This window comes from Phaethon aethereus (assembly GCF_964289735.1).
Source record: "Phaethon aethereus genome assembly, chromosome: 1".
Taxonomy (NCBI): domain Eukaryota; kingdom Metazoa; phylum Chordata; class Aves; order Phaethontiformes; family Phaethontidae; genus Phaethon; species Phaethon aethereus.
The window spans coordinates 148,699,180-148,713,410 of record NC_138575.1 but is presented as its reverse complement, the minus strand read 5'-3'; the positions used below and the strand labels follow the sequence as shown (position 1 = coordinate 148,713,410).

General features: G+C 43.3%; 1 protein-coding gene across 1 annotated transcript in view; it reads left to right on the top strand.

Annotated features, from left to right (window-relative positions):
- Positions 1 to 14,231, top strand: part of AFF3 (ALF transcription elongation factor 3) — a gene marked incomplete at its 3' end in the record, with an annotated part of 327,368 nt that overhangs the window by 137,609 nt on the left and 175,528 nt on the right. The gene's annotated exons all lie outside the window — the stretch shown is intronic.

Sequence of the window (14,231 nt, the reverse complement as noted above, 5' to 3'; positions counted from 1 at the left end):
AATGTACACTTGGCTTCTGCCTCGTTCTTGCTGTTTTCTTCTTTAGCTTAGAGGTGCAGAGATTCTGGGCGGCAAATGAACCAATACCACGCTTCTGCAAAGGCGAGGGCTTGATTTTGTAGCTGTTTTCTAGGAATGAGTAATCCCATTGTTTCCTTGCATCTTGAGTTTAAGGCGTAGTGCCATCAGCAAGGTAGCTGGGGCGGTGAGTGAGCGGGAGCTGTTGCTCTCCTGTGCCTGGGACCCTAAGCGCAGACCCGCGTCGGCCATTTGTGCAGATGGCCTGCTGTGCCTGTACAGTCCCCAGGGATTAAGTGTTACAGGCATTCAGCCCATCGCTGTTGACTGATTTCCCATCTGGAGGTATTTCAAACCCTGTTGTGTTTATAGTATAAATGTCTATAAAATTTAAATAAGGTGGGGACCGCTGTTTAGTGTGGATTTTTCCACCAGCCCTACAGCAGACTCAAGAGCGACCGGCCATTTCCTGACTGCCAGGGCTGTGACCTCCCCTGCACAGAAACAGCTAGCAGTCTTTGCAACCCTTGCTAGGGTATCTTGCTTCTTAGCTGTATTTCTCCAGCAGAAAAAGGATCATGAAAAAGAGAGGGTTTTGCCAAGGACATTTCATTCCGTTCCTCACAAAGTACCTGTTGGTGCAGATGGTACAGGAGCATCCATGTTTTGGTGGGGCTTCCTCGTCCTCTTACCTGCCCTAATATTTAGCTGGGCTGCAAGTGACTTAGAGTGACATCTGCAGATAAAATGTGCAGGAAATGCTGCTGGAAGTATGGCTGTGGAAAGGGAGCCAGAAAGCCGAAGGAAGCCCTTAGAATATGCATCGCCTTTTGCATCTTCTTCAGTTTTCTCTGGCATTATTACCTATAAGTGGCAATATGGGCACACAGTTAAAAATCGGAGCCCAAGAGCAGCTTTGGCCTTCTCTCCTCTCCAAGAACAACCGGCACCTGGAACTTCCAACCCTTCGCCAAATAGTTAATTCTCAGGGGAATGAGGCACTCATCCTTCCTTTCATAAACAAGCAAATAAAAGATACAAGGATTTGATCTGTTTAATAAGCATTCTCTGAAAACCAGAGTGCAGACTCAACATAGTAATCTGATGATTACAAATTATTTGGTCCTATAAACAAAGCATGACAATTGATGACAATGCGGTATCATATATCATAAATGCAGAGCATCCTCTCTCATCCAAAACAAATAGTTTGGAGCATTTCAAACCCATAACAAATATATGTAATGCAGATCACTGTGAAACAATATGTGTTTCTCTGTTTCTAATGCTGTGTACAAAAGCCAGCCAAGTGCTTTTTGTGTTTTATGCATTATATTCATTTATGCTGCCAATTCTACTTACTATTCTAGTATTCTGATTTGAAAAATCAAGATTTAATGTATTTCAAGCAACACTCGATGTATGCGTGTCTTAAAATTATAGGAGATGGTTTATAAAGTAAATTATGAGACCCTAATATAATTCCTGAGTTTCAGATAGATTTTTATCTCGCTAGTTAAAGTATTGATCGCAACCCTTATATTCCATCGGTAGCTTGTTATGCGAGGCAAATCAGCTGCCATTGTTACCGATGCTGAATATCTCCCTGGGTAACCCGTGATAGGTTTATTGCATAGGAAGCTTTGATCCTCAGGACTCAACTAAGATATTCAAAGTTCTTATAAAGGTGTCTTAGAGTCTGCGATACAAATTCAGATGTCTACTGTCAAACGACTCCTATTCAGCAAACCCGTATGAGCCACCTTTGAAAGTGAAACAGCAAGATGACACCATTCATAGCTTGACTTTTGGAGAGGTCTTTGTGCTCCCCTGCCTTTCGGTACCTGACAACTCGTTCCAGGCTGTATCAAAGTTGCATAACAGAATTTGTAAAAAGCTACACAGAAGGGTTTAATGTGTTGAGAACAAATAACTTCTTTGTTGATATCCACTGCCAGATCAAAGAGATGGAGGGTAATAGGCCCAGGACTGCATTACCTTCAATTACACCGGGGAACAAAAGAATAAAATAAAACAGTGAAAGGCATCAGAGAACAATAAAAAAAGGAAAATACTAACAAGTTTAAAGGATTCAACATCCTGAAACATGAATAAAAGCTGCAGAAATAAATTCATCAAGATCACATAACAAAAGGGAAGCATGTGGCTTCTCGGCTCAAAGGTTTTCCAGCTGTACTCCTGTTTTCTGTACACGTTGTTACAATTTGGGGTGCCACAAGACCTTCCATTTTTCACAGGGACAGAGACCTGGCTCTGCCACTTAAAAAATGCATATTTGTTGTACTTGACCTAGATGGAAATGTCTGTAAGCCGTAGCAGTATTAGAGGTTTTCTCTCCATTTACCTTCCATTTAAAATGAAACGAGGCTGCACTGAACATTTCTTCCCCTAGAGACAAAATAACCTGTTTTTAAATGGAGGATGGCCTCATCTCTTCAAAAAAATAAAAATAGAAATCCAAGAGGCAGCTCACCTTTTTGAAGCTTTCCAATGAAAGTTTTGGAAATTAAACTTGAACCAAACCTAAGGGCACCCTAACCTTTCTGAGAAAATTCACAAACCCCTCTCATGCAGCATACTGTTGGTTTTAGTCTGCAACCCAGTAAAAATTAAACTCTACCATCACTGTCTATTTCTTCCTTTTATTTCCACCCACTGTATTGTGTGTTGCATGTGCGTGAATGCTGGTGCATACAGGATTTAAAATATTTTTTTTGGCAGTAAGGCTGTTGGAAGAGCAGTTGTCTGTAGGCACCACAGCTTTGCACTCCGTACACCAGTCATGCCCCTATGGCACTGCATTGTTATAAACCGACTTGTTACTCATTTTCTGTATTAAACTGTTAATGTGACACTAAAAAGTGGTTACTGCCTCTGATTAACATGGCCAATAGTCATGGTCTGTACAGTTTTGTATTTCCGGGTTTTATAAGTGGTGGTCCATTAGCCTCTAGCTGTGTGGGAGAGCTCAATGCAAACAGCTGGGAACTGGCAAATGGCTACTCTACTGGAAGGACAAGCAAACTCCTTCAAAGATGCAAAATCTGGAAAAGCTGAGGCCAATTTTTCTTTCTACTTTCTTTCTGTATTTCACTGTTACTTGTAACAGTGGCAGGCAAAAGAAGATCAGAAAGCATTGTGACTTGGATGCAATATCCTTTTTAAAAGGAGATAACCTGAGAATGTATGGAATGAAGAGAAAAGTGAAAGCCAAAAGAGAAATGACTACGGTCGTTTTAAGCCAACCTTTTGTCCTCCAAGCCTGAGGGACCAGTGTGGCTTCACTCAAAAAATGTTAACTAGTAGCATACAACTACTTGGGAGCTACCTACAACCTTCCCCAAACCTGAGACATTATTTATTCTCTTGCTTGTGGACTTGTGATTGCCCACAGTAGGCTGCTGGCCTGGAGCCCACAGGAAAGTGGGGACAAGTGCTGGGCAGCTGCCACTCCTTGGGGCAGATGTTTTTTTGGGGCACGTGGCAAATGTGGAGGTATCCTGACTTCTGGAGGTAAGTCCTCTGCAAGGCAGCACAGCAGTGCCTGGTTCCTGCCTAGCTGTCCAAAGGGCTTTCTGTCCCTCGCCAAAGAGGACCAATATGGGCCAGCGGTGAATTGATGAGAAAATAAGTCTTTCAGTGGGATTTGGGAAAGAGAGGATAGGAAAAATAAGGAAGTTATTTGTCTACTCTGCAACCTTATAGATTTGCTGAATTTATTAATTCCCATGTTAAGGCTACAGTTGATACGATTTGATGCTTGCTTGGTTGGTTTGAGCATTTTCAGGAAAGTTTTACAGAGGATTTTTGTATGGTGTATACATACATTATATATATGGATACCTTAATATATACATGGTGTCATGTACGTTCTTAAGTGGAAGGAACTTGTATGTCTGAGCCCTAAGACATTGCAGCACTGACATTTTATTTGAAATTTTACATGTCCTATTAACTCTGTGAAACCTTTAGAGAGTATTTTCAGTAGCTTTGCAGTGAGTGTGTTTCCATCAGTCTGTCAGTGACCACAGTCTGGCTGGATTTTTCTGTTGACTTTCAGGAATGCTGAGAGCACAGTAAAGCTCTGCCGAGATTTTCACTGCAGCTTGGAGGATTGTGCTATTTATCAACTTCCGTGTGGATTTTAAGAGAATGCACCTAATCTGACCAGAGGTGTCAAGGGATTGATTTAAAGATGCAGATGCATACAATTGTTCATCTTCATTGATAAAGCTTTGGGTATCCGGTAGCAAATTATATCCGTCTTGGGCAAATAGGTGCCCAGGTCGTAATTGCCGTGACCAGAATATGTTTTTGCGGTCTTAGCAATGAGACTGAGCGGTCATTCTCAATGCAATGCATATGGGTGCTCTGTTCCTTATATATAATAAACTTTTTTTTTAAACTCCCAATCACGATTCAGTTTTTCCATGAGACAGTTGTATTTTGTTCAAATCAAGGAAAGTAGTGCAACGTAAGTGTGTCAGGCCAAAACTAATTCCCTTTTAAGTATAATCCAGAAAAGAAAGGAAATATGCATCAGCTGTGCCTAGACAAGGTAGAAGAAGTAGTTTCTCTCCGGATTTGCAAATAGGTTGTTTAACTCTGCCTGCTTTATCGTCGGATGCTCAAAGGTCTGCCTCTACTTCAGACCTGCTCCATCAAGCGTTCTTGATAATTGTTGCCCTCGTGAAAGCAGTTATAGTGAAAGGATGAGATTTATTTTGCTAGGGAGGAGACACTGTCAAAGATAAAACTGTCAGATGTTGGTGACATCCTTGGAGTAGCAAAAGGCTTTCGTAGAAAGCCAAATGTTACTCTGGTCTCCAGATCGTGGGGTTTTTTACCTGTTAAGTGTAGGTCAGGTCTCAGTCTCTAAAATTGAGAAGGCGGCTTTCAGCAACAGGGATTAATGAGTGTTTTTTTCTCCCTACGAAACATTTTTTTCAGCTCTGTGTAGCAACCTATAACGAGAAATAGCCTGGTGTTACCTTCTGGAGATACAGGCTGCTGCTCAGTGTTTTGGGCTCTTGGCTGCATCCTGTAATCCTCTTTTAGTCCTCTGTGAAAGTCAGACTCTTTTTGGCCCTAATCCTTGAGTGAGGTATTGGGTAGAGCAACATCTTAGTTACCCATAATGACAGAAACCACCCTTGTTTGCTTTGTCCTGTCCTCAGCTTTGTTAACAGGATGGTCATCCAGTTAAATATCTTTCCTTTTGACTTAATAGAGATATTGTTCAGATGATGATGTTTTATCAATACTGAATTCTTGATGCCGGGCTCCATTTCTTATTTCCTCCACCATCGCCCAAAGGGTAGATTCTTCCCCATGAGCCATTTCTAAATGGATGTAAATAGGCTTTAAGGAGTGCCTGATAGATGTTACCCTTTCCATCAAACACTCATGTACAGAGGCTTTCTTCCATCAGGGACCTTTTGTGGGAGAGATTTCTGCAGAGTTGTGTACTGTAATATCTTCTATCTGTAAGAGGTTTAACCCTTTTCACGCAATAGCTTGTAATCACATAACCTTTAGCTCAGTGGGAATGAATACCAATTATCATTTATAAACAGTTCCTCTCATTATGCGCCTATTTATGGCATCTTTTATAGCTTGCTAATTACAAGCACACAAAACAGAAATGTTTGGAGTTAAATAATGTAAACAGGGATGTAATTGATTTTCATGTTGAATAGTTTTTATTGATTTATTGTTAATTAGCATTTTTAAAAGATCTCTTGGCAAAATAATCCATTTAATTTATTGAATATTAGACTAGCTGATGGTATATTCATATTAAAAAGTCAGAAAAAGATTAACAGTTCCATAATACTTGTTTTTCCAACTGTTGCTGCTTTACAGATGTCACATATTCTCCCCAAACAGAGACAATATATTAAATGCAATCAGTTGGTCTCAGTCCAGGTCCTAGCGGATGAGTGTCCACATCACTAAAAATACCACATTCCAGTTGACACTAATTGGCCATCTGCATCGCAGGGAGGACAGGCATCTGATGGGGAGAAAAGCTGATCCCTATCGCTCCCGGGGCAGGGTCCTTGGGGCGGCTGTTGAAGGACTGCGTGAGCTGAGGGGAGAAGACTATCTTCACTAAAAAGCCTTTCCTGCTGCAAAAGGAAAAGTCTCTGGTGTCCACAATGGAAACTTTCCAACACAGAGACCACTATGTGAAGCAAGCAATCATGTAATACGTTCAGAGCATGCACACAGTGCTGCAGAAAATGTAGCATGCTGAAGGCAATTCCAGAGGTTCCCACTGGCTTTTTCCAGTTTTTGGGTGGGAAGAGGGGCTGTGGAGTCCGTTCAGGGAGTTGTTGACAGCATTTCTGTGAATGCCAGTTACCTTCAGCTCCTGTTGACTTCACTGAAAGCCGAGGTCACTTACAGAGCATCTCCCAGGATCAAGCATACAGCAAGAAGTAAAACTGCAAGTTGCAATCTTCATTATTACCATCCCATTATATTTTTCAAATGAGTAGCAGGAGAGTATAATCACATCAGATCCCATTTTTTCATTAGTGAAGAAAAACATTAATATACTGTGACATGGTATCGATTTGATACAATCAATCTTTCCCAATAACGATAAAACCTTTATATTTTATTAATAGAACAATGCAGTTTTTCTCCATTACAGCTCCCTTTTATTGTTCTGGGTCACAGTGTAATTCTGGCATGTTTGGATTTTTATTTTTATGAATATAATGTAAAAGCCTGTAAGATTGCTCCACCAATCTGCCAGTAGGTTTCATCTGAGGCTCCCAAGCATCTTTTATTAGATGAAATGTTTCCGGTGCAGCTCCAGTCATTGATTGTTCAATGGCCCTTAGGAGTGGATAGAGTGGGGAGATTTCAGAAGGGTTCTTGGTGTTTAATTCTCTTGATTTTTTTGTGGTGTGGAGACTGAGACTTGGACTCAGACCATCTCATCAGTCTGAAGATGACCTGACGTGGCTGGACCCAGCCCTTCTAAATCGCCTCCAAACTGAGCTGTAGGTGCCTAAGCTCTAGTGAAGCTCCCAGCAGCCACCCAGACGGCAGCCCTTCAGCACTATCTCACTTTTCTGACCCTGGGCTTTCCATACTTAGTTTAGGTCAGGCACTACATGGGCAGGAGTTGCTTCAAGCTCCGGGGCAGGCCACGGGCAAGCACTGGAGGAGTTTCGCTCTAATCTTGTCTCCCTGCTATTTAAAAAAATAATAAAACAATACAATACAATATGGTGAATGCGTTTGCTTACACATCCACAGAAAATCCATCTGCAACTAGACGTCAGCCTGAACCTCAGAGGTGGGATCCTTCCTTGCACTCTGGCCCCTCAGGTCTCAGTATAGGGCCAGCACAGCCCAAGACTTGCAGTACACTGGATATAAACTCCTCTGCAGCCTTCCTTCTTGAAGGCTCTGCTCTCCAAAAGCTGCTCTTCTGCCTTGGTTGTGGGTGAGCTGCTGAGTATCTGTAGCTACTGTTACGAGTATCACTCATCAAAAGCAAAACGTACCCTTGTCCGATTCGCGTCTCCTTTCTAGTGTGTCTATCGGATCATTTGTGGTGTTTCTCTCTATCTACAGATATTTTTTATTCCTCTTCTTCAGTTAGCCAGAATATCTTCCTGTTCCTGGTACAAGACTGGGGCATCATGATATTCCAGCTGCAGTGAGACCCCCAATTAAATATAGCCAGATACTTTCATTAAAGCAAAGCTAGATGACTTTCATTACTTGCTCTTTATTCTTTTTTTTTCTTGAAATAAAATCTTTGTTAACCTTTCTCCTCTTCCCTTTTGAACCAAGAACAATGTTGCAAGATCCCATGGTAGGAAAAATAATCCCCATAATAAATATGAAGGCCCCATTTCAAAAGAGAATGGACTTATAAAGAGTAACAGTTTATTAACAGTCACTGTAAATTAGATGGATTTAATAACTTTAATTAGTGCAACACTTTCTGACACAGAGCTTGAGGAGAATTCAGCTGTTCATCCCCATCTCCCTCCTGTATGTCGCTGTGTCTAAGGAAGCAGCACCAATTCCTCATACTAAAACAGAAGCAGCTCCTACTCGCAGCAGTGCAGAGCACAGGAAAAAACTACTGTATCCGCAGACCATGGCTGCTGGCACTCCAGATTAGTAGTAAGAAACAGCACGAGTAAAGTAAAGCTTTCAAATATCAGGAACAACAGAAAATCAAGCTTCCTCAGCAGTCTCTTTATGTCTCTTTCCTTGGCATAACCCCACCCAGACCCTCTTGCCTGCATCCTCAGAGAGAGACAAGGAGTCTTCCCTGTTCAAGGGATGCGAAGTGCCTGGCGTTACTAACACCCATCAGCGAAACGACTACAGTATGCCACGGCTCCCTGAAGTCCAGCCCTGTTAAAGTAGATGGAAACATTGCTGGTAGGTCTCACGTCACGCATCAGGGTGGAAATGCCATTCTCACTAGAGGGAAAAAAAAAAGAGAAATACCATTTTTAATTCTGTTCTGGCCAGAGGTTTTTCCTTTTCAGTCCATTTTCTATGGGACTATTCCAGTTTATCAGAACTGAAAATGTCTGCATCTATGTTGATTTTGACCAAGCCTATTTTCATTCTTCTTTAAAGAAAATATTTTCTTAAAGTAAAAAATTACCAGATTTGGAGTCGGAGTGAAACATTTCAATATTTTGTTTTAATGATTTCTTGATTTAGGCCATATCTTATTCTGTAACTACAAATTTTATTTATATTTCTTAAAATTTGTCATTAAAGTGTTTTGATCTGATCAAACTTTCATGGCTCAACTGAACTGAAGAACACTTCTTAAAATTTAATTTTGAAGGTCATGATGTCACACAGTTACTTTTTTAATGGGAGCATAGCCAACAGGATGAAATCTACATGTAGGTGCCTGCCCCCACTGCCAATTCAGAATAAAAATACATTCCAAAAAGTGGGCATTTCCTGAGGGACAAAAAAGTGAATTTTTAACCAGGTTGAAGTCTAATGTCTTAACTAGCCCACCTTTCCTGAGGTCCATATTCTTGCCTTTTCGCTCCAGAGCAGTGTGGGTTCAGCACAGCCATCCCATAAAGAGCCTTTTGGAGGATGTAGCACAAGTAAGGAAATCAACAGCAAGTTAAGCCCTGAATGTCTAAAAACTATTCCTGGGCATCTGCAAATGACCTCTTCCAAAAAGCACCTTTACACAGCCTGGCTGTATTTCCACAGAAACCCCAGAAGTCACCGCTCTGGTCTCAGACACGTCTCCCTGTTAAACTTCAACATTTTATTCCATGACTTGAAGGTTTTAAGATCTCTTCAGAGAAATGATTGAAGGGAAGCTTTGTTGAGGGCAATGGTTCTCCACAATCCAACAGGCAAGAGGCAGCATGTATGAATAAGTAAAAAGATAAGGACTTTTTACTTTTCTTTTTCATACTTGGAAGTGCCTTTCTAGCAAATGGATTGTATAGAAAATGTTATATATACATATGTGCACGCATGTGCGTGTGTCTCCATACTTTCATGGTTTTGCCTGGCGAAGAAGCATTTCTAATACTCTTTCAGATCAAGGTCCATCAGTGTGGGCTTTTTTCCCTTTTTTCCTCTTCCTTTTAATCATGGATTTAGGTTATTGTCTGACAACGTTTACTGCCTGAGGCTTCCCGTTAGGCCCCAGGGGAAGTTCCGCAGCCCCGTGTTAGGCAACGCTGCTCATCGCGGGGGTGAGAGCTGCCCTGGAGGCAGAGGTGGCACCCAAAGGGTGGATGCGTGGCGGCCGCTGGCGTGCTGCTGGTCGCAGATGACCAGCGTTCAAGCACCAGCACAGCCAGCCTGGATCCTGCCAAGTGGCCGAGGCTGAGTACGTAGCTCAGCCCTCTGAAGATGTTAATCACACCTAATTTATACTGGAGACAAAATCCAATAACTTCTGGAGACTTTGTAAAAGCGCTTAGCACAGTCCAAATAATAAGAGCACCAAAAGCTCACACCATAAAAATCTCTTAGGCTAAAATTGAGATGCAGAAGATTTTTCATTCTTTCCTTAACACAAAGATTTGAAAGGAGGGAGAAGTACGGCAGATAGGCAATTCCTTTCAGAGAGTTTTCTTTATATATCTCCATGTGAAAGATCTTCATAAGGGAAGAAAAAATAAAGTAATGCTCTGAAATAAAATTTGTACAGATGTAGCTTTTTTTTGAAACGACATTCTGTTTCTCAAGAATTTGATGTAGCCTTTAGTCAGTCTTGTTTCTCACAGTTCTCTGTGCTTTGCATGGTAATTAGCTGCTCGCGTTATCAGCAGCGCAATGCTCCCGGCTATTTTTTCAGCAGCCACTGCCGTTATCCTCGGCAGCAGCTCCTCGCATCCTCCTGCCAGACCGTACGCCAGCCGCACGTGAGCGCAGATGCCTGGTGTTCTTCAGGCTGCGCTGACTGAGGAGTGAGGGTAATGGGCGCAGCATTGGAGAGGGAAGAGGCTGGCGCCCACTTCTCCTGACAGCTCCCCTTGCCAGTATTTCGCTGATGGTTCATTGGAGGTTCAGTGAGGCGAGTTTGTTATGACAGATCGCAAAATGCAAAGGGAGGCAAATGAGCTGGGTTCACCAGTGTCAGGATAAATACAGGGTGGCGGGTCCTCGGCTTAGTCAGGAACAGCAGCCTCAAAACATTTTTTTTCTTTTTGAAGTAACTAACATTTAATGCAGAAGTGTACTGTGGTGTGCAGGCTATCAAGAGGGTGGAGGGACTGCTTTGCACAGATTGCCAGCATGTCCGACATCAGCCTTACGCAGGTGCTGCGTCACGCAGCCGGGACTGACGCAATATTGTTTGGATCAGGCAAGTCCACTGATGCAAATAGTGCCTGGAGTGCTCGGTGCTATTTGTTGCCTGCAGGTCATGCAATCTCATCTTTTAATTCAGATTTTGAGGAACGTTCACCAGCTTATTTTTTTGCTTTTTTTTTTTTGCTTTTTTTTTTAAATAAAATATGGCCATGAAGTTGAATTCAGGTTGCCAGATTCCTGGGCAGTGAGGGTTCCTCTGTAATGTGAGTAGAGATGTAGCAGAGAAGAGAAGCTTTTAGAGTAAAAATCAGGAATCTTTTCTATACCAACATATACAAACAACTTTCAGACATACCGTAGATTCCACAATAACTCTCTGCATTGTATCATATGATATCTCGAAGAAAAAAATAGTATGGCCCCAGGCCATATGAAATTGAAGTTGCTTGCTGTGTGCAGAGCACAGTCTCTTAACTTCCTTGGCCTTATTCTAGAAAGTTTGATACTAACAGTAATATAAGATCCTTATAAGTATTCAAAGGAAAACTAAATTAAGAAATTTATATTTGGCATTCAAAAGATGAAGAACAAAGAGGAAAATATAGAAATTGAGGGCTTTTTCCAAATATTATTTCAGTTTTGCATATCTTGTCTTTGGTTTTGTGTTTCCAGCTTTTTTTTGCCTTTCGAAGGTGGTGTGATGATATTGAGAGAGAGATGTGAAAATTCTTTTTAATCCCTGCGCAGAGATATGATCTGCTACGGGGAATAGCTATAGTTTTAGTTCTGTGGTAACGGAAAGTGTAATTTCTTGCTGATGAGTATTTGCAGACTTATTTCATTACACCTCTAGGAGGAATACTTGAATTTGTAACAGAAGCTTGTTTCTAAACCTTCTTTGAAATAGCTTATTGCCAAATTTACGTTCAATAGCTTTGCCTTCACACAAAAATAAAGAGCATCATTTTACCATATGATTAATGTATTGTATGCAGCATAAGATGGTCAGTCATCTCATCCCTCCTTCTTTAAGATGGCAGTGGACAAGAATAGCAAACTTGAGGTCAGGCAGTAAACTTGTAGCTCTGTAAACGAGGTGCTCATGGTGAGGGCTTTACACTCTCCACTATTGCTAATGGGATAACAAGTCATAGGCCACGGTTTGGGGAAAGAAAGGGTGAAAATGGAGGAAAACACACAGAGAAGAGAGAAATAAAAATTAACTAATATGAATTTTAGGATTCTTAAATATCCAGAGATTGTTGTGGTGTTTCTGTCTGTCTTCTTAGCCTCATTGGCAACATGACGTATTGCGCTTGCACTACTGCTCCAGTGTCAGGAAAGGCGGCACGCGGTGTTGCGCGGCTCCTCGGGGACAGCGCTGAGATCAGAACGGGGCACTCTGCACAGGGCTGCAGCTTCTCTTCAGCACCACTACGTCAGATACGAGTAACTCTCCAAAGGCTGACTTTATAGCACGCTTAGTTGCTTTCCCTTTGAAATCAGTGGTGTACCTCCTGGTGACTGTAACGCTGTCAAGCTGCGTCGCTCCAGAAAGGGTTAATGCCAGAATATGAGCCAGCAGTGTGCCCAGGTGGCCAAGAAGGCCAACAGCGTCTTGGCCTATATCAGAAATAGTGTGGCCAGCAGGAGTAGGGAAGCGATAGTGCCCCTGTACTCGGCACTGGTGAGGCCGCACCTTGAATCCTGTGTTCAGTTTTGGGCCCCTCACTACAAGAAGGATGCTGAGGTGCTGGAGCGTGTCCAGAGAAGGGCAACGAAGCTGGTGAGGGGGCTGGAGCACAAGTCTTATGAGGAGCGGCTGAGGGAACTGGGGTTGTTCAGTCTGGAGAAGAGGAGGCTGAGGGGAGACCTTATTCGCTCTCTACAACTACCTGAAATGGGGTTGTGGTGAGGTGGGTGTTGGTCTTTTCTCCCAAGTAACTAGCGATAGGATGAGAGGAAATGGCCTCAAGTTGCGCCAGGGGAGGTTTAGACTGGATATTAGGAAAAATTTCTTTACTGAGAGGGTGGTCAAGCATTGGAACAGGCTGCCCAGGGAGGTGGTGGAGTCGCCATCTCTGGAAGTGTTCAAAAAACGCGTGGATGTGGCGCTTCAGGACATGGTTTAGGGGACATGGTGGCACTGGATTAATGGTTGGACTTGATGATCTTGAAGGTCCTTTCCAACCTAGTGATTCTGTGATTCTGTGATTTGTTTGGCAATCAAGGGCCATATTCAGCAAAGGTTTAGCAGGCGTGCCGACAATAAAGCACTTAGGACTTTCTACAAATTGGCATGAAATAACAGCCAGAAAAGAATATGAAACCTGTTCCCTTGCATATGCACGGCTGCCATACTCCTGACCTTGGTCACAACTGTTAGGTGGATGCGCATCCTGACGTCCTCGGTCACTCAGCCCAGGCTGGGGAGCGGTGGTGACAGTGTCCAGGACGTGCACAAACTGGCTACTGGTATCATTTGGGTCTGGCAGGCACGGAGGTATCCATTTTTTAAAGTGCTTCATGGTTTTTTGGGTGCTCAAGTGTAGATGTGGTAGAGAAGTCTGATTTCCAGGTGACAAGAGCTCAGCACTTTGGAAAATCAAATTGCTTTGATATTTGATACCTGAAAACTCGGAACCTCCAGGTGTTTTTTGGAAACAAGAGGTGAAGACCAAGCTCACCTCCCTACTAGCTCTTTGGGGACAGTAATTAATCGTATTAGTTTTCTTTCCATCCCCCCTTCCCACATGGGAAGACCTCAAGCCCCAGTCTCCTGCTTCCTGAGTTAGTTCTGTGCTGCAACAGGAAGAAAACCTTTCTTCGGGGAATTGTCAGGGAATTTACTGTGGTGAGGTAAATCCCCGGGAAATGTGCTCGATGCAGCAGCCACCTGGATCGGTGGAGACGGTGCCGGATCAGGGCAGCCCCTTAGCATCAGCGCCTCCACCCCTGGTGTGCCCTCGCCTCCCAGTCGTGCCGGGCAGCGCAAGCGAACTGTGGGCAGGGGGGTGTCAGGAAGGGGAGGGAGGCATCAGTATGGCGGACCGGTGTCTCGCGCTGCCTCGTCTTCGCTGGCAGAAGTTTGGGTCCTAACGAACAACCAAGCCGAGCACGTATGTAGGTAAGGCACCGGCTGGACGGTTCCTATAAGGCACCATTTTGGCTCTGCCAAATCTCTGATTTCCCCTCTCCAGAACGGCTCCAGAGGAAGCCACACCATTCAGGAGAGCCGCATTCCTCTGCGCGCTCAGTCCTGCAGTGTACGGGTGGGCTTAGGGTCAGCATTTTAGGAGATCCCCAGCCTTCCCAGGACCGCTGCGCTGCCTGGCCCGCGCCCAGCCTTGCCGCCTGTGTGGCAGCCTCTGCCGCTCTCCCCTCCGCGCCACGGGTGC